We start from the raw sequence: 27452 nt of genomic DNA on the forward strand, positions 1-27452 counted from the left end.
CATGGAATGCAGTTTAGAAACATACCTAAAAATCATTTACTACAAATGAAATTAGTATTGAAGTTCCTATAAATTACATTTTTGCCATTTATTAACTTAAAACAAGCCCAACACAAAATTCCCAAAAAAACCCAAAACAAGCCGAGCAAGCCCATCCTAGATTTTTTTTTTTGAAAAAATCCAAACTTTAAAAATAAAATAAAAAATCACCAAAACCAAGGGTCTGTCCCCATGACCCTTTATTCTCCATCAAACCTCCACAAACCATGTCATAGAAGTACATTGTTAATACCATGTCACAAAATTTCATTGTTAATACCATGTCATAAAATACATTATTAATACCATGTCATAAAAGTAGATTGTTAATAACAAATCAGAGAAATACATTGTTAATAACATATCAGAGAAATACATGTCATAGAAGTACATTGTTAATACAATTTCATAGGAAAAAAAACATTATTAATATAAGAGATATTTAGTCATATATTATAAATAAAACTATAAATAAACCCTACACAATTTAGTTTTTATAAACATACCCCCAAAAAAGCCCAAAAAATGATAGCTGGACCTATTGAATTTAATTTTAATTATTAAATTACTTTGATGCCATATTGAGTCTTTTGGGCTTTCTTGTGAGGTTTTGGGGTTGGGTATGTATTAAGAAACCAATGGCAATTTTGCAATTTAAAGGAAGTTAAAAGTCTTTTTGTTATATTATAAATGGGCTTTTGGTGTTATTTCTAAAGTCCATTTCATATAGGATTTTTTTTTATTTTTATATTTTATAATTTGGACTCCTATATTGGATATAATAGTAAACCTCCCTTAATATAATTACAAATTTATAAATAAACCCAATCCTAGACATGTATTTATAAAAAAACCCAAGCACTATTTAAACATAGAAACACACCCAAAATCAACCCCAAAGTCAACTTTTTGGGTGTGTTTATAAATGGGTTTTGAGTGTGTGTAATGATGGGTTTTAGGTGTGTTTATAAAGTGTTTTGGGTGTTGGGTTTTTTTATAATTTCAACCTCCATTTGGGTGTTTTAGTGAAACTCTCTAATATAATTTCATAGAAAAACATTGTTAATACCATTTCATACAAAAACTCAAAAATACCCAAAAAAGCCTAGCAAGACATCCGATATAATTTGCAGCCACCTCCAATTGTCCACAGTTTTACCAGATACAATCGCGAAGGCAAAAGGAAATACCTTTACAAGAAAAAAAAACCACTGTTAATGTTATGTCACAGAAGTACATTGTTAATATTATGTTATAGAACTATCTTCCCAGTAAAAATCACATTTTGCATATCATAAACTTCAAGTGCACAACTATATATAGAGCAAAATATAAAGCATGCTTTGTTATTGAAAATATGTTAATACTTTGTCATAGAAGTACACTATTAATACTATGTCATATAAATCAACTCAGTTGCAGGGTAACAACTGTTGATACCACAAACTGGAAGTTAACAACTGTTCATACCACTTACAAATCAACAAATTGTATACTACAAATCAACTTACCAACTTGTTGCAATTTACAGAGTCATATATTAGATCCACAACCACCCAAAAAGCCAAAATTGACTTGCTGCAAATGCCACATCAAAGCACAGAGAAATGAATAAATTCAATCACACGACACACTTAGAATGAGTTCAAAATGATAATTTCTCTCTTCACCAAAATAACAGAAGACCAAAATGATATCAAAGCCTGACCATTAAATTCAGCTGCAATTCCATTACAAACTTGCAAGACAAAAAAAGCAAGCTCTCTTTCAGCTACAACTCAGAAGCAAAAACAATTGCACAAAATTAGTACAATAAATAAACCAACTTTCTCATTTTCTAACTCTGAAAATGAGGAATTTGTGAATATTGACACATTTTATCAGCAACCCAATTTCCCGAAATAGATGTTTAGCAAAACATATGTAACTCACCCAATTTTTCGGTTAAACTTTTATAAGACTCTTAGCAAGCAGCTTGAAATGATGTATAACGTATAATGTTTGGTCTCTTGGTTGGGTCGTAGTTTGTTGGCTAAGCATTGTAGTAGTTAGGGGTAAGATAGTGGTCTATTTGTGCATGACTTAACCAATGTGTCCTAAGCAAGACATGCTTCAAGTCAATGAATACAAAACATGATTAATCATTTATTACATTTTAAATGCTGCTTGCTTCGCTATGTTACCTCTCTGTGTAAAACCTAATATTGACCAACAAGTCTAAGCAATCTGAAATCAAGATAAAATTTGTAAATACAAAGATGAAAGTCTAACTCTTGTTGTAAGTGCAAGGTTATGAGTATCCGAAGACTTAGATCATTGGACTATTATGAAATTAAAAAAATTATGTATCTATCTGTGTTCTTTGGATCATTCGACAACACCAAAACTAAATGAATTAAAACATATGTTGTACCTAACAAATAGGCTTTGGTCAATCATAGAGGCAATAGTAGGGAAACTGAATTTGGTTAATATTACAGGGAACAGTCCTATGTATGGAGGAAAGGATACATCCTCTTTGTAATGTATTGGCTAAACATCAACCAAAACAAATATGCCTATCACGACTAAAGAACAAATAAATTAGTTTCCTTCCATATTGAAACGATCATAAACCACAACATAAAAGTTTACATATTCAGATCTCTAACCTAAGCCATACAAGGTAAGTCGTTGAATTTAAAACAGTCACAAGCCAAACACAAACAGAAAACACAACGATTCATACAATAAAGACTAGAAAGTACTGAAATAAGAAATCATCATAAGAATAAATGGTGAAAATACGTACATCAGAGGCGTTACTAATGAGCTCACGGAGAAAGATCTCCTTATTGTTGTAGAAGGTGTTGATGATTAAACTCAAAAGCTAGTTGATCTCATGGATCAGGATCGAGTCCACCTCCTAAGTTGTAAAAAGACGTTCCTGAGGTCGGCGTATCCAGCTCTTCAAAGAGGAGGCAGCCGTAGAGAGGAAGACGGCGGTAGCCCTTTGGCTCTGGAACAATTGTCATCGGCGGCATCAGCAAACAGGAGATCCAGGTTGAAAATCGCGAACACATGACAAATCTGGCCATTTGGAATACATCGGCTATTCGTTGGGGTTGGTGCAGGCGAAAGAGAAATCGTCTTCATCTTCGTTCTTCTCGCAATCACCACCGATGTCTACATTCTGAACACCTTTGTTCGGCAAATGACACCTCAAATCTACAAAGTAGCCACATGAAACTGAAATCGAGTCGAAATTCAAGTAAATTAAGCAAAAATCAAAAGGAAAATAACAGATTGAAGCAGATGGAACAAACCTGCAAAGGAAATGGAGGCATCGGCTGCAAGAACACGTGTGAGGTCACCGACGTAACGGAGATTGTCGTCGGTGTGACGAGGGAGGATTTTTCTACCATAGCTATAGAATAGTTTTAAAGTTTCGTTGGTCTTGTGTTGGTCCATGGCTCTGAGACTGTTTGGTTTACTTTGAAGGCAGAGAGAGGGAAGAAGGGAGAGAACAAAGGAGAGATGAGCATTTGAAGGGGAGAGAGAATTTTTATGTTCTCTGCATTCTAATTTAAATGAGATCCACAACTAATTTAATGCTAAAAAGGGTAATAAAGGTATATCATCTTATTAATTAAATTAAAAATATATATAATTGTTGATTTTTGGGTATGTTTATAAAACTTAAATGGTATAGGGTTTTGTAATAGGACTAGGTGTAGAATTCGGTATTTAACTAAAAAACCTTTATCTTTTTCCTTCTAACTTTTTTCTCACTTAACATATTGGGCCATTGGCTGGATTTAGAGCAGATGTTTAGCATTTTTTTGCCTCTTTTAAAGCTAGCATAGTGATGAATCGATGATGATGGTACTTTCCTCTTCAATACATGAGTTAAATCAATATAATAACAAGCTACATCCGCCATGCACCACAAGTTTTTAACGCGAGAGAGACGTGCGTTACTCTATATTGCTGTAATTCTAGCTGGATATGGTTGATGTGATCTTGTACGACTTATGATTCACAAGTAAAGTTTTATCCTATTGGGTTTTCTTTGGGAATATTTTAATGAGCCCACTAAAAAACATACCATATTTGATGTAACTTGTATGGTATATTGAATATTATTACTATTCCTAACGAAAAAAGTGTCGGGTATTGACATTTTCATATTCATATGATAATTTGGATAAAAATTAATGATTGATTGAATTAATTGATGTGTAGATTTATGGAATGATTCTTTAAAAGAAAATTATCAACGGATCGTCCTTCTCCGTCTAATTTGGGTAGTTCAAATGCAAGACCAATGAAGTAGATGAAATATTGGCTAATCCTCAGGCAGACCTTGGACTAAGAACTCAAATGATGGATTGTAGTCCTAATATTCGAGATGAGATCTGAAGAGCATATCTACAAAAAGAGACCTTGTACAAAAAGAGACCTTGTCAACCTAGAAGTCATAGATTCCCACAAATTAATTAATCAGGAATTAATAAATGCTTCATTGCTCAATGGTTTGATGTGTTTAATTTGTTGGAATATAGTATAGCTAAAGATGCTGCGTTTTGGCTTCATTGTTATCACTTTAAACCTAATTTTGATCAAGTAGGTGGTGACGCATTCACTAGGATTTGATTTAATAATTGGAAGAAGGGGAAAGAAAGATTTAACCTTCATGTTGGACCGGTTGGTAGTGTTCACAACCAAACTAGACAAGTTGCTTACAATTTGATGCATCAAATCACACATATTGAAACAATTGTGATCAAGCAAACAAACCAAGCTCGTACGGCATATTGCACTTGCTTGAATGCATAACTCAAGTGTACTAGGTATTTGTTGCGACAATGTCTTTCTTTTTGTGGTCATGATGAAAGTGTCATTTCAAGTAATAAGGGGAATTATTTAGAGCTCTTGCAATTTCTTGCGGATCATGATGAAAAAGTTAAGGCCGTTGTGTTGGAAAATGCTTCGGGAAATCTAAAGTTAATAGCTCCTTCAATTCAAAAAGATCTTGTCAATTCTTGTGCCAAAAAAACCATTTGTCTTATCTTCAGTGATGTAAAAGATAGATATTTTTCAATAATGGTGGATAAAGCACGTGATGTTTCAATAAAGGAGCAAATGGCGATGGTGTTCCATTATGTGAATGACAAATGACAAATAATTGAAAGGTTTGCAGGGGTTCAACATGTAATCGACACTACTTCAAGTGCACTAAAGGAAGCCATTAATGAATTTTTTTTCCTCCGAGAATTTGAGCTTTTCCAAGCTACGATGACAAGGTTATGATGGAGCTAGTACTATGAGAGATGAGTTCAATGACCTTAAAACAAAGATTTTGAGAGAACAACCATGTGCATTAATGTTTATTATTTTGTTCATCAACTTCAACTAGCTCTTCTTGCCGTAGCTTAATTGTTTGAATGATAGCTTGATTGTTTACATTGAGAGAGATGTTTTTGTTTGTATTGATCGTGAAACTATAATGCAATATTTTCAAAATATAAAAACTCATCGTGGACAATTGTAACTTGTATTATTGGTTTTGTCATGAATTATAAATGGAAGTACTAGCTTTCTATTTTTTTAGTATTATTTCTTTGTAGAAAAATTTCGGAACTTTTACACTATCACTCCTTGGCCACAGAATCCTGAATGCACCACTAGCTGCAACAATTAATTTCATTAATAAAAGAAAGATACAAAAAAATGGCTCCACAAAAGGCTCTTGCAAATAACAGAAAGATACAAACAATACTCTTAAATTTAATTGGTCCTTGTAGTCTCACATAGGAATATGACTAGTGATTAGATTTAAAAAAAATATGGGTATGGATATAAGAATTTGGGTGGCGATAGCATAACCAAATTAATTTACAAATATTGAATTTAAAAGAATTCAAAGTTGTAAAACTTGTAGGAGAGCACAAAAGGAAGAAGACGAAGAAGAAAAGTGGACTCCTTTTAATACCATTGCTGTTGCTGACAGAGATCCATACAAAAGGAATACAATAATAACAGAGATTTATAATAAAATACCCCAAAATAAAATAATAACAATACTGTCGGTAGCCTTCGACTGATCATGTCCATTCCTTTCCATTTCCCTTCCAGTTTTACTCGGTCTCTGTTTTGGCGGACAGATTTGTGGATCTTTTGTGTGTAGCTGTGTTGGTTTGTGTGCCAGGTTGTAGTGAGTTTTATGCCTTTTTTTGGTGTTTTTGAGTTCATTTTGGTGTATGTCGGAGCATGAAATTTCCGGTTATTTAACAAGTAATCTTGTATTTCATGTTGAGAAGCTGGATACTATTTCAATTGCCATCAATGAGGAATGAAGGGCTACCTACAAGAAAATACTCCGACGCTCAAGTTAGTGTTTGTTTAGGAATATTGCAGTGGAGTCAGAATAATGTCATACCTCTATTCCTTTATGCTGGGGGATTAGTTGACCTTTTATAGGTATTGAACACTTTGACTTCAAGTCCCATATCCCTTATTTATCTCCACGCGTTCTATGGTAGTGAATATTATGTTATTTGATTCCCTATACTACCTCAAATTTAAGGTTTATGGGAAGTGGCTTGTTACTTAAGCCTTAATTTTGGCTTTCTACGTTAATAAAACTTGTTTATGACAAAACAAAAAACTTTGTTCCCAAATTAGTTTCATTAAAACAATAAAAATACTTCAATCTAGCTAGTATTGTGTACTAATCTTCTTATTTTTTTAGTTTTGATAATCAGTCTCATCTCTTGAACTAAATGGAATGGTCATCCGATGTTCATAAACTCCATTGAAATTTTGAAACTTACACAAATACCCCATGAAGTTTTAAATTATTTTCACCTTTTTCAAACGACTGTTGATGACCATCCATGACAAAGGAAAAAAACATATATAGTTGGTGACCAGAGCAAGTTGATCTTTTCAAAGATAAGATCTTACCATTAGTTGGCCCATGAAGCCAATGATGGGCAGATAGTTAACGTGTGAAATCCAAAACGAGTGATAAAATTGATAGATTGGGAGCGTCTTGATAAGCAATGTAGCTTTTGGAATATTTAATCATCCAAATAGAGGAAGCCGATCTTCAACACGATCTTACCAAAATTGACAGATAATATTATATGATCCTGCGCATCCAGAAGTTTCATGATTCATGATGAACAGCTGGACCTTTCATGATAACGACACTGGATGCATGTTTTGTGTTGAATTATCCAACAGTGCTGGAGCCCTACAAGCTCGTGTTACAACTGCTAATGTTGTAATGTTATGAACTTTTTATTCTCAATTATTTTAAATCATTCCAACAATTTTTTTTTATAAAAATTATTATTATTATTTTTGCCAAAGTTAGGAAGGTGGGAGGAAAACTCGTAGTGTCTTGAATTCTAGTCCATTTGAGAGCACATCACAATGGTTAGAGCCAATCCAACTAAGAGCATCTACAATGGGCTCCCTAAACGACCTCCTTAGACAAATTTTAGGGAGGAATTATAAAAATGCAACTCCAACTATGCTCCCTATCCACCTCCTAAAATAGGGAGTCCTCTAGGAGCTCCTAAATTTGAGGAGAGAGAAAAGACTCCTAGTGGCTCCTATAATTTAATGCTGATTTATTTAATGAGTATTTCAAACATTTATTTAATGCTAACTATTTTTTATTTTATTTTTTAATATAGATGGACCAATCAAAAAATAGTTATAGTATTTATGACTCTCCAAATTATGGAGTATGGTTGAAGTTGAACTTTTTTAGAGAGCTCCTAAAATAGCTTTCTTATATTTTTAGCTAAATTTTAGGTAAGAAATAGAGAGCATCATTGTGGATGCTCTAACACCCTATTAGTGTGATAAATTATTTTGAATTAAAATGCTTTAATTTTAAAGTAACAAAAAGTCAAGAGGTTTTTATTGCGAACAATAGAAAATAAGATACAAAATAATAAAACATAATAAGGAACCGGCTTATCCCAACTAACCAGAATCAAATACCTTTCACAATTAAGTACATGCAGAGATGGTATCTGTTCAGAGCCGGCCTTGTTATTAGCCCGGAAGTATAATCGCCTAGTGCTCCACATCGAGGATGGCCCCAAAAATTATTTTATGAGATCTATATATAAATGAGTAATGCTACATTTATAACATTTTTATACCACATGATGTCATATGTTCATATCATATGTCACATCAATTAAATCAATGAGGTGTATTTTAATTAAGACAATTAGAAAAACAAATACTGGAATAAATCATAAAAGAAAATATTAAATAATTTTAATTGATGTGACTATCCACCTCAGCTGCCACATAAGATAATATAAAGATGCGGCATACAAATGTGGTAAGAGTAACATTATTCTATATATAAAGGCGAAGACCTCAAACGGCGTTAACATCCAAACACATTTAAAACGCCCCTTGGTTACCCAATTTGCTAAACAACCACAATTTAATATATTAAGGGCAAAATAGTAAAAACTTCATCTTTAATTAAAAAAAAAATAGAAAACTAATTTGTTGATGCTAAAAAATGGTCCGACATTGCATTAAGTCTACATCTAGTATGCATTGGGTATTCTAGTCCCCTCTCTTCCAAAAAACATTGTTAGAGCCGTTTTCCATTTGAAGGGGGACAAAGCCACTGTTATTATGAGTTTGCAATCTTAGTTTGGATGCCTATGCCAAAGTTTATTTTATCCTACATGTTCGTTAGTGGAGGCACGCTAGATTGTCTTAATTTTGATGTTAGATTGCTCTATTATTATAATGGTCATTTTGTGTCTAGTTTGTATTGGCCTTTGTGACTAGTGACTTTTTTGACTGAATTATGAATGTAATCCTATACTTTCTCCAAAAAAAAAAAAAAAAAAGCCAAGTATTTTTCGTTTTATAAGTATGTTAAACAATCATCCCCGGAGATATTAATGCAATCGGTAGAGGTAGTAGTATTTGTGAACATGACGTTTGTCACGCTGGATACTTAAGTATTTTTGGCTGATAAGCTCGTTTTTCAGGATCATATCTAATACTTAAATCGGATCAAACACATGTTAAACATATCTATGCTCAAACGTATGCTCTAAATTGAACACATGTTAAACATATGCTCTAAATTGAGCCAATGGCCTAAATAGTACGTGACAAAAAGAAAAGGGAAAAGAAAGACATCCCACTTAACCGGCCACGACATGGAAATTATATCTTAATTAGAGTGAATGATGTGGATTTTGCCTATATATGCATAATCGTATGGGCAATATTTCAGTACAAAGCAAACCATGTCTTTCCCAATAGCAGCTCAAGTAGCACACAGTGCTGAGCCAGAAATTGTTCGGCAGACAGCAAATTATCACCCAAGCATTTGGGGAGATCGGTTCCTCAATTATGATGAAAAAAACATTGTAATGTTATTCAAATTATTTATATGCATTTTATTCTTTTCAAATTTAATTTGTTGCTAATTTAATTTGTTGTGTTGTGTTGTAGCAGATAACTTATGGCCATATGCGACAGCAAGTGGACCAACTGAAAGTAGCTGTGAGGAAGGAAGTATTCACAACAAGTGCAGGTGACTTTTCACATCATCTCAAGCTAATTGATGCAGTCCAGCGCCTTGGCGTGGCTTACCATTTCGAAAGAGAAATCGAAGAAGCCTTGCAACGTGTGCACGTTTCATATCATGACTATGATGGGGTGATCTCTACACTGTTGCTCTTGGTTTTCGGCTACTAAGGCAACATGGATTCAATGTTTCTTGCGGTAGGGGTGAAGAAATTAATTAAATGTGTGGAATGTGATGTGAGTGGCTCTTGGCTATAATATTATTCCATGTCTCATATATGTGCCCATTTTTTCTGACAATAAACCAGATATATTCAACAAGTTCAAAGATAAAAATGGTAACTTCAAGGAGAGCTTAACTGCTGATGTTCCTGCGATGCTAAGCTTTTATGAAGCAGCACATCTAAGGAAGCATGAAGAAGACATACTAGAAGAGGCTCTTGTTTTCACCACCACTCACCTTGAGTCGGCAGAAACAACGGACGCAAGAAATCCACTGGCTTTACAGATAACTCAAGCCTTAGACAGACCTCTGCGGAAGGGTCTGGAGAGGGTATGTGCCAGGGGTTACATGTCAATCTATCAGGATGATGCTTCACATAGTGAAGCTATATTGAAACTTGCAAAGTTAGATTTCAATCTCGTTCAATCTTTACACAAGAAGGAGCTCAGTGAGATTACTAGGTAAGTCTTTGAATCATGTAAACATAAAATAGTTTGCAATTAGTACACCCTATACACTTAATATTGTCAATTAATTATAGGTGGTGGAAAGAACTGGACTTTGAAAAGAAGCTTCCTTTTGCAAGAGATAGGATCGTGGAGCTGTACTTTTGGATAGTTGGAGTCTATTTCGAACCGCATTATATTGCAACAAGAAAAATTCTTACAAAAGTGATTGCCCTGGTATCAGTTTTGGATGATATCTACGATGCATTTGGCACATACGAAGAACTCGTGATCTTTACTGGAGCAATTGAAAGGTTAATTGGAAAAAATATATTATCTGCTTTCTAATTAATTTGAAACTGATTTATTTGTTGCATAACTACTACCTGTGTGTATATCCTAAGATGAATGTGGTTTATGCAATTTTCAGGTGGGATATCAATTGTATGGATGAACTCCCAGACTATATGCAAGTATTTTACCATACCCTCTTGAATGTTTACGACGAAATTGAGGAGGAGATGGCAAAAGAAGGAAGATCATACCGAGTTTACTATGCAAAAGAAGCTGTACGTAATGCAAATGCACAACTTTATTTGCTGTTAATCTATTTTGAGTTTGTTCCATGGGATTTTTTCAACGGTCCCAACTCACTTTACTTTTCAATGCTTTTAACAAATGGCATAGGTTAAAGCTCAAGCCCGGAACTACTTCGCTGAGGCCCAATGGTTGCACAAAGACTACATTCCAAGCATGGAAGAGTATATGAGTGTAGCAACAGCTTGTGTTGGTAACACCTTGCTTTCAATTACATCTCTGGTTGGCATGGGAGATATTGTAACGAAGGAAGCTTTTGAGTGGTTGTTGAATGATCCTAGAATTCTTAGAGCTTCAAATATCATTTTTAGGCTCATGGATGACCTTAGTGGATACGAGGTACGTATAATAAGATGTTCTTACCTTGGTACAAATCAGAATTAGGTAAGATAACTAAATTTGTATTTTGGATTTATTTTTGCAGTTTGAGAAAGAGAGAGAGCATGTTGCTTCTAGTATTGAATGTTACATGAAGCAATATGGGGTGCCAGAGCAAGAGGTGCTTGATATTTTTAACAAACAGGTTAAAGATTTGTGGAAGGATATCAACGAGGAGTTCCTTAGACCAACTGATGTGCCAATGCCTGTCCTCATGCGTGTTCTGAATCTAACAAGAGTGGTTGATCTCCTTTACAAAGGGGAGGATGGCTACACACATGTTGGGAAAGTGATGAAAGATAGTGTTGCTTCACTTTTTATTGAACCCGTGCCTCTCTGATTTGGCTTATTAAGAGATTTCGTTTTAGTCACTTTTAGGTCGTTCCTCAGAATTAATTTTAAAAATAAGGTCATTCCCAAGAATTGATGTCGTTATGTTGATTGGATTTTTGAGTTTTTGAGAGAGATGGTTGTTGGGCTTGCTATGGTGTATTATTATGTGTACACTTCTTTACGATATGTTTCGGGCTAGACAGAAACTAAACCTTAATAAAGAATATTTGTATTATCCACTATAGCTTGATCCATAACTATTTGCAGCTTCGAAAAGCAAATGGAGGGTAATAGCTTCTTGTTTCACAGTGCATCATAAATCACAATGCACTTGGATTTTGTGAAACCCTATATTTTTAAGGATTTTGAGATTGAAACGATTGATATTATTCTTTGATAATTGTCAGTAAATATATAAGAGCAATTGTGTACTAGATATGGTAAGAGAATAATATTATATTGATTCCTATACTGATTGATTCCAAATATGATACATGATTATAGGAGAGAGCATAATGAGGGATTGATTGACATTTTCACACAGCATGACAATTTATTGGCTAAACTTGAGCCTAAAACATATAACTCTGGAATCCACCAAGAAGATATGAGGAAACTTCAAGGTTTATTGATAAAATTGGAATAACAAAATATAACCCTAACCATGGGTAAAGTATGCTTAAATACTCCTAGAAACCTTAGGAATAACAAAGGAATTACAATAGGAAAATAACAAAGTTTCCAAAAACTATAAAACTGGATTTTGGGCTACCAAACGATATTGGATGCCCGAAAAAGCTCATACGTCATAGCAAAGTAATGGGTTTTATTCGTGACATCGTTCCCTTCAAATCGGCGGGTCTTGGGCCTGATTCTGAGCTTAGAGCCAAAATTTACAGTTTACCCGATTTGCCTTTGCGCACATCACTCCAGCTCCTTTTCAATTGCTTCCACCATTTGTTCTACATCAGTCCCTTCCACTTCTGAAGAACTCGACTCCGAGTTATCATTAGGATAAATTGACTCATCATCATGGAACTCATGTAGATTTGCAACATTGAAAGTGCTCAATATATGCCCATTGAAGAAGGAAGATCCACGACATAGGCATTGTCGTTTATTTTCTTCATAACTTTGTAAGGGGCCATACTTTCGAGGTTTCAAGTTGCCGTAGGTACCAATTGGGAAACATTTTCCCCTCAAGTAAACCATCATGGAGTCTCCTTCCTAGAACAGCTTCACATGGCGGTGCTTGTTAGCGGCGACCTTAAATTTGGTGTTGGTCCTCTCTAGCTTTTCCTTTAGTTCTTCCCTCAAAGTTTGAACATGTTCAGCCATATTTTCAGCAGCTACACTAGTCTTCTGGGCTCTTAGAAGCTTGACTAGGTCAACCACATGCTTAGGCATCGAAGTGTAAACAATGACAAAGGCTGATTTTCATGTGGAAGAATGAACAACACTGCTGTAAGTGAACTCCATCTGTGGCAATGCAACATCCCATTGCTTCGGCATGTCTTTGCAAAAGCTCTTAGCCATGTTTTTTAGGGTTCTGTTGGTAACCTTAGATTGAACACCCATCTACGGATGAGTGGTGCTACTACGATTCAAGTCCATACCAAACATCCTCCAAAAGGTTATCCAAAAGTGGCTAAGGAATTTGATGACATGGTCTGACGTAATAGATTTTGGAACACCATGAAACCACACAACCTCACTGAAAAGCCATTTGGTTATGTTGGAATCGTCCGCAATCTTCTTGCAAGCAATAAAATGTGTCATCTTAGAAAACCTGTCAACCACAAACAAAACAGAATTGACTCCTCGTTGTGTACGAGGGAGTCCCTTAACAAAATCCATAGACAAGTCTTGCCAAATATCATCTACTACATAGTTAAGAACTCCATATTTGAAATTTGAAACCCATAGACAAGTCTTGCCAAGTCTTGCCCTTCATAAATTTGAAACCCAGTTGCTCGACGACTCAGTGCATCTACTACATAGTTAAGAACTCCATATTTATGTTTAATAAAAAATGAAAATTTCTGCTGAAAAGTAGCCCACCTGACATGCATTTTGTTCACACTCTTTTGGCCATTGATAAATTTCAGGGATTGGTGGTTAGTGTAAAGTACAAACTTCTGTTGCACCAGATAATGTTCATATTGTTTCAGGGCTCGAACCACTGCATAAAACTCTTGGTCATAAGTGCTCCATTTTTGGCATGCTTCACTAAGTTTTTCTGAGACAAATGCAACTGGTCTCTTATCTTGAGATAAAACAACTCCTAGACCCCGAAAAAACAAGAGCAGCAAATCCAAGAAAATAAAAATATATATTTTTGGATTAAACAAAGGGGTTCGCAAATAAAAGGGCTAATGCTACAACCAGTCCATAAATTGTTAAAGCTTCCATAAAAGCCAGACTAAGCAATAAAGTACCTCGTATTTTTCCCTCCGCCTCTGGTTGCCTCGCGATCCCTTCTACACCTGCCCCACATCAAGTACCTTGACCAACCCTGGTCCAATAGAAGCAAGCCCGACGGCCAACCCAAAGAGCAATAACGAAGGCAGAAATCGGTGGATTCATGTTAAGTTCCTCGCACCAAAACAAAAAAATAAAAAAATAGTTAATGATACAATCAACCAACGAATTATGACTTAATTATTCCATCGCTAAGATTTATTCAGTTAAACTAATTAGAACCCGAATTGAAATATTTCAATATTGAAATAAAAATAATATTAATATAATTATATTATTGAATGCAGAACTACTTCGATATCTATTTTTAGTTCCTATCCACGTAGTTTTTGTGAATTCGCATACAACTTTTGTTCTTTTCTTACATTTCTTTCTGTTTCTTTTTTGAACCGTTCTTTGTTTTTTTTTCGTGATTAAAATTCATTCAATATTCAATTCACAATTACAGATGAAACGGAAGAACTTCCATTGGAATCCCTATCTAAATTCACAATAGTAGGACAAATTAGATATATCTTTAGTTCATATATACCTAGTTAATATCACATATACATGCCTTTCCCCCATACCGTAAACCAAATATTCTATCTTAGATTTAATGGGGCTCTAGAATCATTCTTCGAAACATCGACAAGAGTTGTCTTATAGCGATTAGATTTCATACACCTAGTTCGACCCCCTACCCCCTTACTCCGCTAACCAATCTTTTTTTTTAATCTCGTTTTTTGTAAATCCTTAATCTTCCATTTTTATTATCTCGCATGGATAGGTACAATCAATTTAAATGGACGAATTTGTTAGAACGAATCATTGCATAGAAATATTAGTATTTGATTGATCTAAATTCATGTAATTTAGTATTTATTCAATTTTTTTGGTCAATCCGTAAATTGAATAAAATCGACTGAAATGAGAATCATTCTCCATACCATCTTTTTTTAATCGCACGTCGTAAACAGATACAATAAAAATTATTACTCAGATTATGACTCCGAATATTTATTTTATACTCACATCACATTCGACCTCGAATATCTTATCAAAGTTAGGAATGGCTAGAACCGGTGTTGTGCTCAACTTTTCTTTAATAAGGGCAAACTTTGCATTTGCTCTTCACCCCAATTAAAATTTCCACGCTTCAGGCACTTAGTAATTGGTGCGGTTAGGGTATTGAAATGGCGAACAAAACGCATGTAAAAGGTTGCAAGGCCATGGAAACTTCTCAAATCACTGGTTCTTTTCAGGGTAGGCCACTACAGAATGGTTCACACCAGATCTTCATCCACGTGGATTACCATATGCACTCCTCAAATCAATTTTGGATATCAATCCTGCTACCGAAGTTTATTTTTATTTATTTATTTATTATAATTTTAAATTGGCCTATTCATCCCCCCCTCTAGACATTATTAGTCATCCTACAGGTAATTTCATGAGGAATACTGTATGAGTTTGATATTGTCAATGGATCCATTTGTGTTGTTTGTAATCCATTTCTGGTTAGTTGTAGTGGCCGTTATGGCTATTGTATCTGTATTTCTCTCGTGACGTAATTTATGAATGCAATCTCCCTACCCAGTAATGAAGGGAGCTAAGGCCCAAGGTGGGCATGTGCCCCCTCTCAAATTTTATTTTAGGCTATTGTATTATTAATATAATCATACTTTTCTAACCAAAATTTGAAGTGCCCATGCATTTCTTTCTTTGTACTTTTCTAATTTTCCTTTTCTCACTATCATTGCTACCCTTTGAAATCTCCTAATGCTCATTTGGCATTGCTTATTTGGGGTGATAAGTGATTTTTAAAAAAATTTGGGAAGCACAGCCAGTTTGGTAAACTATAAAAAAATAATTTATTGTTAAAAATTGCTATGATTTCATTTTTTGATTATGCAGAAATCAGATTGAGGAGTGCTCAGTGTTTAATGAAACTTACATAATTCCAATAATACCCTTATTTATGTTTTGTGATGAATTTTGTACTTATATTTATGATGAAGTTTTGTTTAAATTGTTAAAATCGAAATTAATCTATGTTTTTTTTTTATTTTGTTGCTTTCACTATCATCTTTTCGTGTTTGATGTTTGGGATTAAGGATGTTTAGGATTTAGGGGTAGGCTTAAAGCACCGGCTAAAACCCAGTAATCTTTATTGAGAAACAAAGGAATTATTCAATTAGTAGTAGATGCACTGGTTGCCCTTGACGAATCTAATTCAGCCAGATGGGAAGCATTTATCAGTGCAGAGAAAATATAAATTTGTGATCTTATCAATAAGAGTTCTTTGCATGTGTCACAAGGGTTGCTTTCTTTTCAGGATGCTTTGCTATATACAGTTGCCCTGCTAATAATAATAATAATAATAATAATAATAATAATAATAATAATATATTATTATTATTATTATTATTATATAATTGATTTATTAATTTTTTTAAAGGAATTTGTGGGTCTCACAGTGGATATGTCATCAGTTAACGTCTAACTAAACAGTCAACTTAACAAAAGGCTTAAATTGGTCAAATTTGAAAACCATTAGGTGTAAATTGATGAAATTAAAACTTAAGGGCCCATATTGAGAATGACCCTAAACCTTTAGAGAGTCTTTTGACATTAGCCCTTATTTATTTTATAAATAAATATACAAGTGAAAGTGAAAGTGAAAGTGCTTTTTCTTTTACCAAACACTTGAATCGAAAAGTCATTTCAATATAATGCCCTTTTTAGTCATTATACACAGCTTACAGCACTATGATAAATTATTTATCAAACACTCAGAAACTAATTATTGTATGAACATCACTTTTAATAAAAAGTTTACCAAACGCCAAATTACTTTATCTCATAGCAAATATGACGGCGATTATTTTCACAACCAAATTGTTTGTTTGTTTGTTGGTTTGTTTGTTTTTTTTTTCTTTAGAAATGGAGTTCATTCATAGAATCAAGATAGCATACATAGAATAGTATAAAATTTAGGGATTTTCTGACGCCACCACTGTACCTACCGTTTGACTTTAAAAAAAAAACAAACAAACAAATGCCTGCTGATTTCATTTTCTACATTTTAATATGGAAATTGGGCAAATAGCCTAGTTGCATAGGAGTTTTTTACTCGTTCGTTCTATAAAAGTCGTACAAATCCTCATAGATAAGTCAAATAAATTGATCAAGTCAGTCAATTGTACAGATGCAGAGGCGATTTTCTCCACTAGCTCAAGTTATTCAATAGCACTAGATATTGATCACAAAATAAATAAATAAAAAAAGTCGCACTACAACAAATAGGGGGCCTGAATGATCACAAAAAAGTCGCAATCAATAAGAGTTCAGTATTACTCTCTGACAATAAATCTACATCGTTGATAAACAGAAGGCTAAGAATATCGGAGAAAACCAGAAATGTTTTTCTGAATAGTTCTGAAGATTTTTTGGCTGTATTGATTTAGAAAGCTCAACAGAGTATTTATACTCTTACCCAAACTTAATAGTTAAGTCTTAATGCTAATGGGGTCCATCCTAATGAAAAATGGCTTTAATTTTCAGACCATTGGTCTCGTAATTCCAATGACACATTGGTAGCGTGTGTGTGAAAAATCTCCGTCTTCTTATAATTTTGATTATCGCTTATATTCAAAATAATTAAGTCTAAACTAAATGCGTAGCTGTATAAATGACAATCTAACTAATTTATAAACTGACTAACCAATCGTACAGCTAAGGAGAGACGTGGGTTTACAAATTTCAATTATTAAGTCGAATATCAGAACTTCTCCAATCAAGTGGGGACAGATGCTACTTGACCGAAAACTAATTTGTACGAATCATGACTTCATAAGGAATGCTTAACTGCAAATGAGGCCATATCCAATGCAACCCTACGCGATCAGAAGCAAGAAAAACGAAAAGATGATTGATGCGGAACCATTGTTTGGGTTTGCAATAAAATAATGGAAAGCAAGAGAAAACTAGAAGCACTAATAATTAAAGAGCACAGGAGAAATCCAGGACTTCCGATCAGATGTAGGAGCTGTAACTTCCGATCAGATGTAGGAGCTGTAACTTTCGCTTCCGAACAAGTGTTTGCTACGACAAAATGTATATCACTAAAAGACACCAATTATTGAAGGCCACCAGCCTTTATCTTACTATTTTTTGAGAATTCGGATAAGTCCAACTCTGATGACATCTTCATATTTGTTGTTATTAATCTAATTGCAGAAACGTTTTTTTAAAAAACTGCTTATTTTTTAATCACCATAATCCAAAACGCTGTCTATCTCTTATGACTTTTGTGTCATTGCTTTTTATTTTTTTATTTTTTTATTTTTTATGTTTACTTCTTAATTTTTTAATTATTTTAAGAGCTAACATCATTTTATCCCTAAAGTTTGTGGTCATTCTTGAAATGGGCCATGGAGCTTCAATTTTGTCAATTTACGCCCTAATGTTTTAAAATTCAACTAATGTACACGTGTCGTCAATTTGACCCTTCGGTCTTTTGTTAAATGATGACATGGCAAAAGCAGGATCCACATTTTAGCTTAGATATAATTAAGTATTAAGAAATAATATTTTTTTAAAATTTAAAATTTTTGACAGATGTTAAAGTTAAAAAAAAAAAAAACACACACACACACACACACATATATATATATATCTATCTCTCTATCTCAATCACCAGTCCTATCTTTGTATCAACCACTGCTACATTTTACACTTTGCGCGATTTAAAAGAATTTCGTCGCAAAATACATTTAGTCGCAATTTCACGCGACAAAAACTTCGTCGCAGAATCCGTCGCGTAAAGATCGTGAAAAAGACTTTGCACGTTTTTTCATTGGTCGCGCAAAGTGACTTTGCGCGAAAAATATTGGTCTCGCAAAGTGACTTTGCACGACGACGAAAAACTTTGGTAGCGCAAAGTCTTTAATTTGCGCAACGAATACTAATGTTGCACAAATACTACTTGACCGAAAGCTAATTTGTGCAAATCGTGACTTCATAAGGAATGCTTAACTGCAAATGAGGCCATATCCAAGGCAACCCTACCAGAAACCCACTCCTTGAGGGCGATGAAACAAAGATTTAAAAATGGTGAAGCCATTATAAAAAGCAAGATAAATCTACTAAAAGATGATTAATGCGAAGCCATTGTTTGGGTTTGCAATAAAATAATGGAAAGCAAGAGAAAACTAAAAGCAATAATAATTAAAGAGCACAGGAGAAAACTAGATGTGAACAATACTTTGAGAGGAATAAGTGTTTGCTACGACAAAATGTATATCACTAAAAGGCACCAATTATTGAAGGCCACCAGCCTTTATCTTACTATTTTTTGGGAATTCGGATAAGTCCAACTCTGATGACATCTTCATATTTGTTGTTATTAATCTAATTGCAAAGGGTTTTTTAAAAACTGCTTATTTTTTAATCACCATAATCCAAAACGCTGTCTATCTCTTATGACTTTTGTGTCATTGCATTTTTTTTTTTTTTGGATGTTTACTTCTTTTTTTTTTTTTTTTTTTAAGAGCTAACATCATTTTATCCCTAAAGGTTTGGGGTCATTCTTGAAATGGGCCATGAAGCTTCCATTTTGTCAATTTACGCCCTAACGTTTTAAAATTCAACCAATGTACACGTGTCGTCAATTTGACCCTTCGGTCTTCTGTTAAATAATGACATGGCAAAAGCAGGATCCACATTTTAGCTTAGATGTAATTAAGTATTAAGAAATAAATTTTTTTTTAAATTTAAAATTTTTGACAGATGTTAAAATTATAAAAAAAAAACACACACACACACACATATATATATATACAGTCCCCTTCTATTAAGGATCCTCAAATTATTTGAAGGATGCCCTTTAGGGTACCCTACAATTTTTTTTCTAATGATCCAAACCATCTATTTTTTAGGTCTTCATTCATAGATCATCCTTACAAAAAATTAGACAAATCGGAAACCATTTCAACATCCAATTGTGTCCTACAAAATCAATGAACACGGTGCTTCAAGAAAGTACTAAAATTTCAATAACTCAATTGAATGGTGAAATGATATCGATTCAAGTGATTTTTTATAGAGATGATCTTTGAATGTGTATCTACAAAATAGACGGTTTGGATTAGTAAATACAACCGAAGTGGGGCCTACAGGGTATCCTCAAATAAGCTTATTTGAGGATCCTCATACTGAGCTTCCATTGAGGATCCTCAAATAAGCTTATTTGAGGATACCCCTTGTAGGCCCCACTCGGATTGTATTTCACTAATCCAAACCGTCTATTTTGTAGATACACATTCAAAGATCATTTCTATAAAAAAAATCACTTGAATCCGATATCATTTGACCACTCAATTGAGTTATTGAAATTTTAGTACTTTCTTGAAGCACCGTATTCATTGATTTTGAAAGACACAATTGGATGTCGAAACGGTTTCCGATTTGTCTAATTTTTTGTAAGGATGATCTATGAATGAAGACCTAAAAAATAGATGGTTTGGATCATTGGAAAAAAAATTGTAGGGTATCCTAAAGGGCGTCCCTCAAATAAAATTATTTGAGGATCCCTCAATAGAAGGGGACTGTATATATATATATATATCTCTATCTATCTCTCTCACCAGTCCTATCTTTATATCAACCCTCACTTCATTTCAAGAATGAACACAAACCTTCAAAGGGTAAAATGAGGGATTTTTATAGAAATGTCACATGAACTTATACATGAGTTTCCATTTGTCACCTTGAAGAAAAATTTAAGAGAAATGTCACTTTAATTTTTCAAAATCCATGATTTGTCATTTGACTTTAACGCCATCCAATTTTTAAGGGCATTTTAGTCTTTTTATTTTAAAGGAAAAATAAAAAAAGATGGGTGTTGTTACCAAGCCCCCAATCTTACAGAATGAAATCCATTGTTCCCATTTTTCCTGTCTCATCCCTGTCCCTTCGTTATTTTTTTTTGACACATGTCCACACTTACCCTAAACACTAAGGAAAAAAAAGTTAATCCAGCCCTTTTCTCCAAGTCACCCCCAATCTCTTCCTCTCCTCTCCCATCGTTGATGCAACTTTTTGAACACTTGAAAGAGTATCCAGAAATCACAAATTAAATTACTCGCAAGCGTACGAATCAACAATAGTATAGAGATATGCAAGTACGAGGTCAAACCCACAAGGATTGATAAAAAAAAAACTTACTTAATTAATCGCACTAAACCCAATGAAACGAACGATTGACTGATTTGAGTGATGAATTGAGGAAAACTTAAATTGCAAGAATTAAAATAAATAAAAAATAAACAAAATAAAAATATAGGTTTAAAAGAAAAAGTGATGAAGATCTAAGGTTATGAATTCACCAACAACAATCCTATTTCCTTTTTTTAGAACCAATTACTATCCAATTATGATGCCAATGTTAAAGGTTGTTCTTTCTAAAGTATGAAGTAAGCCTGTCGAGGTCATAAATCGTGTATCCCTATATGCAATTATACCATGTCAAGGTGTCAAAATTTAACATATAAGAACCCGTTAAGATTAGAAGAATTCAATCAACTAAGTAAGACTAGTGGATGACATTTCTTTCCTAGCTATCTACTCTTTTTAATCTTAGTTCCAATAAACCTATATCTTCTCCCTCTCTCTCTCTCTCTCTGTGCAGTAAGATTAGAAGAATTAAATTTTTTGACAGATATTAAAATTAAAATGAAAACATATATCTCCTCTCTCACAGCAGTCCTATCTCCGTATCAACCCTTACTCCATTTCAAGAATGACCACGAACCTTCAAGGGTAAAATGATGTTAGCCCTTTTTTAAATTATTCTGTAGTTCCAATTTTACCCCAAAAACATAAATAAGTTAAAAATTGATAATTATTTGGTATAAATGGGGATTTCTATCACAATAATGACAATATTTTATTATTTTAATATAGGGTCGTAAATAGGGTGAAAAATTGGGTTTTATGACAATAATTACTTCAATAAACTATATGTTATGCATAATTGTTGGAGTTGTACTTTTTCAATTTCTTCCCAAAATTTTTCTAAGGAGATGGTTTAGAGAACTCATTGTAGATGCTCTAAATATCTTAAATCTTGGGGACATAAGATTTGTTCACTTGGCCACATTACTGGATTTGTGGATTGCAATCAACAATATAGGCAATTGATGTCCTACATCCATTATATCTTAATGAAAATGGACCTATTTTCAAGAAGTCCTAATATTTTTCCCAATATGTCATGCTTGCCTCAATTGGTTTTACTTATATTCGTTTTTTATTATTCGTAAGGTGTTTTATTTTATAGAGCATCGCAACAAAAACATATTCTTTTTTATTATCCAATAATTATTATTAATTCCTGCACACAGAATAATAAAAAAATCATTAATTTATCATTTTTTTAATAGGTGTTCACCTGATTTTTTTCATCCAAAAAGTCCGGGGTGATCTTATATATGGAGCACCCTACAAACTTTTTATTTGTCAAGCACAAACACAACACCACCTAAAAAATTAAGAAGTGGAAGAAGATGTTAAATCTCCTGAATGAAACCTTCTCAAGCTTGTTGCAACCTTTTTCCTTCAAGTATTTAGCACTTCTTGCAATTTTCGTCATCCTTATATATAAATGGTTCTCCACTTCCGCAAACTCATCACCACCTTCTCCACCAAAGCTCCCTATCATTGGAAACCTTCACCAACTAGGCCAGCACCTTCAGCGCTCTCTTCAAACCCTAGCTCAACGCCACGGGCCGCTCATGCTCCTCCATTTTGGAAGTGTGCCGGTCCTTGTGGTCTCCTCAGATGAGACTGCCCGCGAGATCATGAAAACCCATGACATCACATTCGCCAACAGACCCAAGAACACCTTCTTCAAGAAGATTTGCTACAACTTCAAAGACGTGGCCTCGGCTCCTTATGGTGAGTATTGGAGGCAGATGAAAAGTATATGCGTCTTAAATCTCCTTTGCAACACAAGGGTTCGTTCTTTTCGTGCGGTAAGAGAAGAGGAAACTAAATCCATGATCGACAATATAACTAAGCACTGCTCCTCATCCCCCTCCTCAGCATCATCAGCGTTTAATTTAAGTGAAATGCTCGAGACGCTTACGAATGATGTTATCTGTAGAGTGGCTCTTGGGAGGAAGTACAGCGATGGCGGGGAACGTGGGAGGACGTTTAAGAAGCTTGCCGGGGAGCTGACGTTGGTGATGTCGCGTATCCATATTGGAGACTACATCCCATGGCTTTCCTGGATCGCCCGTCTCAATGGTTTGGACGCCAAGTTTGACGATCTGGCTAAACGGTTCGATGAGTTTTTAGAAATAGTTGTTCAAGAGCATATGGATGAATTTGATGGTCTTACCAAGAATGAGGACCAAAAGGATCTTGTGGACGTTCTGCTTTGCCTTCAGGCTGATTCTCCTATTGATAGAGTTAGCATCAAGGCTGTCATCTTGGTAATTAACTCTCTCTCTCACTCTCTCTGTTACATTACATGCATAGTGGTGTTGGATTGCCTAATCTTTTTCACCATAGTAATGCTAGGATTACTCAGTTTGTTCAAAGAATGATGTTAAATTAATTATGCTTGTTATGTGATCGTATCTAAAGAAATAAATAAGTTTTTAACAAAAATTGAACCATATCTGAAATTTTTTATTGTCAAACTTGTGCTAGCCTGCCAAGAAACACAAAGAAAAAGATGTGTTGTGTGACAAGAGACTAGTAATATTAAAAAGAAAATATTTTGTAAAAACCTAATATAAGTCAAACATTTTGGATTAACGTGGTTTTTTTAGGGCTTATTTATTGATGTGCCCTCTATGCTGTTCCGAAAATCTCAATTTGTCCCCTACAGTTTCAACTGAGTCAATGTGCCCTCCTGTGTATTCATTTTGTGTCTCACGTTTCCTCATTCCGTCAATTTACTCAATAATACCTTTAACTTGTTGACATGACATAGATGTTTTAGTAATTTGACATATTTGTTTGAAGCATGAGCATTTTCAGGGATTTTGAATATTTCATTTTTAAGGTCTTCTACCTATATATATAGATATATAGATAGATAACTCGTGGGGTTATTCCTAATGAACCCCAATTCTTTTGGGTTTATATCTAATTTTCCATTAAATTTTAATCGATTTTTTCGGTTAAAATTCTTGTAGGATATTTTTGTCGGTGGCACTGATACCTCATTCACACTCCTAGAGTGGACAATGTCCGAGCTTTTAAGGCATCCAAGAGTCATGGAAAAATTGCAGAATGAGGTGAGGGGGTAGTGGGCAAGAAAACAGACATAATTAGAGAGGATGATTTGGTTGGAATGCACTACTTGAAGGCAGTGATCAAGGAGACTCTTCGCCTACATCCTTCAGTTCCATTGCTATTGCCCAGGCTATCGACCCAAGATGCACAAATAAATGGCTACGACATTAAAGCCAACACACAAGTTATAGTGAATGCATGGCAAATTGGAAGAGATCCCAAGTCATACAACAAGCCGGAGGAGTTCGAGCCAGAAAGGTTCTTGGACAGTGCCATAGATTATAAAGGCAATTACTTCCACTACATTCCATTTGGGGCTGGCAGAAGAGGTTGCCCAGGAATTCAGTTTGCCATGGCTGTCCAAGAGATTGCTTTGGCAAATTTAGTGCACAAGTTCAACTGGGCGCTGCCCGATGGCACAAGAGGGGAGGACTTAGACATGACTGAATCTAGTGGAACAAGCGTTCGTAGAGTATATCCTCTTAAAGTTGTTCCTATTCCATATTCGGGCTAATATAGTGTTGGTGTATCCGAATTGGACCTCCTTTATTAATAGAAAATAACAAATTATAATATCTTACGCCATTATTTGGTAATAAGAATTTGAAATAATGTTTAGGTTTTATGTTATCATTAATATAAATATGTATTAAGAAAAGTGTGTGGAACTGCTTGTGGGCTCACTGACTATCGAGTTGTTGAAATGTCCATTGTTTGGTTTCCCAGGAAAGGATTTTCTAATAAACTCTCAATTTGGCTTTTATTTATTTATGTAAAGGATATAATTTTAAAAAAAGACGCGATACATGCATAATTACCATAATCACAATAATGTGAGAATTGGTTATGATGTGCAAAGAAACATGTGCAAATTATTAAAATAGTTATGCATATAATTGTTATTGATAGGAGCATATTTATGCGACTTTTCTATCTTATTTCTTTGCATTTACTTAGTTAATTCCCATTTATTAGAGTGATTTAGCTTATTTTCGTACTATTGTAGGTCCAGATGGCAAGAAAGGGCATATAATTGTTATAAATATAAATATCAAATGATATACATGTGAAATTCGAGTTGTGTAACGGATTGTATCGAAAATTACCACCCCTAACTAAGGTCGCCCTAGAAATAAATTCATATATGTAATTTGTAAGAAGTTCTATATCAGACACTAATTTTAATAAAATTGATCATTGTGCAACGGTGTGCACTATCCATGTGTAGACGTGGACTTACAAATTACAATAGGCGTCTATTATGTGTAGATTATGTATGAGTCGGTAACATGACATAAATATATTTGTATCACTTTATTTTAACTATCTATTTAGCATCAATATAATTTTCTTTTTATATGAGTACCATATTTGTACTGACATTTTAGATGAAAAAACAATTATCGTTTTGACAGGATTTCGTTTTTCCTTTCCAAAATGGTTTGAGAAAGGATATGAAAATTATGATGGTTTGGACTAGAGTTGGGTGGTTAGAGGATGTGTTGTCTTAAAATGAAATGTATGTACTGCATATATACCGGTAGCGCCAAGTGATGATGTTCGTAGTTTGATCATTGTTTTGTTCATATGCCGCCACTGGTCCAAACACAAAACACACTAAAGCCCAACCTGAGGCTGCAAACAAAGATAAAAGGCCCATCCAAGCTCATTGCCTATAACATATATTACATATGATACATGTGTTATATTACAGTGGTGACATTTGTGAAAAAATACATTCATGTTTCCCAATGGGCGGTGGAGGGTCACTGGTCGCTCAAAACATGGATATATATGCTGCAAAGGGACAAACGATAAACATGTGCTGCAAATCTGGCCAATGGTCGGTGGAGGGTCACTTGAGATTACAAAAGATATCCCACAAATATGCTTCGACCCGCATTGAACGCTGGACCATTCGTTGAAGATAAAAGTACATCGAAATCATATGAAGTTTTACCATGAGCAAAGAAGTTACTCATTCTGCATTTGTGCTGTAAGCCAGTTCCATCCCTTCCCTCTATATACATGAGTATATGAACAATATTTTCCTTACTTGCAGATCAAAAAAGATCTGACATTTTTACACAAGTACAAATCATGGCTCTAGAAGCTGGTTCAACAGCTCAATCACAAAATTCTAAGGCTGATCAAATTGTTCGACGGACAGCAAATTACCACCCGAGCATTTGGGGGGATCAGTTTATGAATTATGATTCAGAAGACATTGTAATTTATATATCATACAAATTGTTTCAATAACTAAATGCATGTTTCTCTGTTTTGTTTCAAAAGAAATTTGACATGTATTTTGCTCATTCAATTTTGTGGATGCAGATAACTTATGCCCATAAGCAACAAGAAGTTGAAGAACTGAAACTAGCAGTGAGGAGGGAAGTGTTCAACTTTGAAATAAAGCAGTTGAGTGTAGTGAAACTATTGTGAGTATAAACAACACTATTAAGTGTATGGTAAACTTTTATGTAGAATTATTGTGGTTGTGTATAATATCCAAAAAAGGCATGATGTTAAAAGTGTTATTAACTTATTTGAGTGGTGTTATAAGATTGGTTAAATCAAGTGCTGCTATTTTCACCCATGTCTTATTTTCTAACCCATCTTATATTCAAAATTTTAAAAACAAATTTACCTTTCTGTAAAATGACTTCTAAGAATTTAGAGAAAAAACCTCAACTCACCTGTCCCGACCCACACACTTTCTCTCTCTATACGCCCCAAACTCCCTGAAAAATAGAAAATATCCCTCAACTCCTAAAAAACGTAGATCTGGTTACGTGAGGATGATGGTTTTTAGAAGAAAGAGGGGCGATTAGTCAAGAAACAACTAACTAAGCAAAAACCGCCATATTAATCATATACAAAATACAATACTTAGTTTTTCTGCTTGGCAATTGACATAATGCCTCATCAAATCAACAATATAACATTAAAACAAGAAATACCAAATAACCCCGAATCAAAATTTAACCAAACAAATCAAAAATCAAAAGCCAACAGCCAAATTATTAGAATCAGAAATAACATAACCAAAAACAGAAGTAAAGTTACTTTCTTGAACTTCAAATGATATA

General features: G+C 34.2%; 1 long non-coding RNA gene and 2 pseudogenes across 3 annotated transcripts; all 3 read left to right on the top strand.

Annotated features, from left to right (window-relative positions):
- The first annotated feature begins 9291 nt into the window (after positions 1–9291).
- On the top strand, positions 9292–11831 carry LOC148918849 ((-)-alpha-pinene synthase-like; annotated as a pseudogene). The gene is made up of 7 exons (XR_016124912.1): positions 9292–9452; positions 9538–9810; positions 9921–10296; positions 10377–10595; positions 10712–10850; positions 10969–11217; positions 11303–11831. The product of XR_016124912.1 is annotated as a (-)-alpha-pinene synthase-like (transcript).
- Positions 11832–22554: 10723 nt separating this feature from the next.
- Positions 22555–25123, top strand: LOC148918850 (cytochrome P450 736A117-like; annotated as a pseudogene). Its single transcript, XR_016124914.1, has 2 exons — positions 22555–23549; positions 24261–25123. The product of XR_016124914.1 is annotated as a cytochrome P450 736A117-like (transcript).
- A 1031-nt stretch (positions 25124–26154) lies between these two features.
- Positions 26155–26908, top strand: LOC148918851 (uncharacterized). Its single transcript, XR_016124920.1, has 2 exons — positions 26155–26589; positions 26698–26908. It is a non-coding gene; the product is annotated as an uncharacterized LOC148918851 (long non-coding RNA).
- Positions 26909–27452: the final 544 nt, after the last annotated feature.

This window comes from Prunus mume, linkage group LG3 (assembly GCF_029339155.1).
Source record: "Prunus mume cultivar Tortuosa linkage group LG3, ASM2933915v1, whole genome shotgun sequence".
Lineage (NCBI taxonomy): Eukaryota > Viridiplantae > Streptophyta > Magnoliopsida > Rosales > Rosaceae > Prunus > Prunus mume.